The sequence below is a fragment of the Cetorhinus maximus genome, chromosome 16 (genome assembly GCF_964194155.1).
Source record: "Cetorhinus maximus chromosome 16, sCetMax3.hap1.1, whole genome shotgun sequence".
NCBI classification, from domain to species: Eukaryota; Metazoa; Chordata; class Chondrichthyes; order Lamniformes; family Cetorhinidae; genus Cetorhinus; species Cetorhinus maximus.
This window is the reverse complement of record NC_135894.1, coordinates 28,511,089-28,512,535: the sequence shown is the minus strand read 5'-3', so window position 1 is coordinate 28,512,535 and position 1,447 is coordinate 28,511,089. Positions and strand designations below refer to the sequence as shown.

General features: G+C 43.3%; 1 non-coding gene across 1 annotated transcript; it reads left to right on the top strand.

Moving 5' to 3' along the window:
• Window positions 1-633: 633 nt before the first annotated feature.
• On the top strand, window positions 634-706 carry trnar-ccu (transfer RNA arginine (anticodon CCU)). The gene has a single exon. It is a non-coding gene; the product is annotated as a tRNA-Arg (tRNA).
• Window positions 707-1,447: the final 741 nt, after the last annotated feature.

Here is a 1,447-nt window from a genome sequence, read left to right as displayed (position 1 = left end):
CACATGGGCATGTCTGCAAACCCAGGTGTTCATTCATAATTCTCTGATTTACTGTGAGTTAAAGGTACATTTCAAAACATAACTCTCTTCAACGTTAGGACTAAGCCACTGCTGGCTGATGCACATAAATGGCTTGGAGGCACTGGGGACAATTTTGAGGTTCACAAACGATGTGAAACTCAGAAGTGTAGTAAACAATTAGGAAGATGACAGTGGGCTTCAAAAGGATATAGACAGGCTGGTGCATTGGGTGAACCAAGTTATTTAAACAGGATTTTCACTAAACAAATCCACGATGATTCTCCTTAATTAACCTGCATTTGCCCAAGTGACTGTGAATTTTGTACCAAATTATTATTTCTAGAAACTTCCCCACAATCAGTCCAATTACAATAGACCCTTAAGGAGGTTCAAGTGGACCAATTGTCAACGTACAAGAGATAATCACATCCTGTTACATCATTGTTGGGAGCTTTGGAATTGGTAGAATTTGGTTGTGAATGAAAAGGAAGTGCTGGTCCACAAAATACCTTCAGATTTGTCAGGGACTCTCGACAGGAAGTGACCTTCTGTCCCAACATGACTCTAGAGACAGACGGATAATCTAGTAGCTGCAACATTGACTCCTACACAGCCCCAGTGGCCTAATGGATAAGGCACTGGCCTCCTAAGCCAGGGATTGTGGGTTCAAGTCCCTTCTGGGGTGAGGCAGATTTTTGCCCAGAAACAAACATCAAAGAAGCTTACATCAACACTGGCAGATTGATTTCCTTTCAATTTATCATCAAATCTTGGCTGTTCCTCTGCAGCACCCTTCTCTGTCACTTGTTCCTCATTAGCACAATCCAGTGCTATGTTTCTACTAAACTGTTAGCCACCCAACATTCAGGGGGTAATGTCACCTACACTTTCCAGGCAAATACTGTCCCTTTCATTCCTGTCTTCAGCTCACCCAACACTACAGGCACAGTTGTTAATTTGAAATGTCGACACCCAATTAAAATACACGTACCATTCATGTTACCAGATTCAGGCATGAAATACACACACACTCTTCCTCCAAGCTGGAACAAACAAGGTTCAAATGCTACCTGGCCCTTCTCCTCATATCCTTTCGAGATCCTGACTCTCTGATTGGAGGGTGTCCTTAGATCATAAGAAATAGGAACAGGAGTGGGCCATTCCAACCATCACACCTGCTCCACCATTCAATAAGATCATGGCTGATCTGACTGTGGTCATAACTCCACTTTCATGCCTGTCCCCCCACCATAACCCTTGTCTCCCTTGTAGGTGAAGGATCTGTCTAACTCAGCCTTGAATATATTCCACTGCTCTATGGGGAGGAGAATTCCAAAGATTAATGACCCTCTGAAAGAGGCAATTCCTCATCTCCATCTTCAATGGGACACCCCTTATTTTGAACGTGTGCCCACTAGTTCTAGAT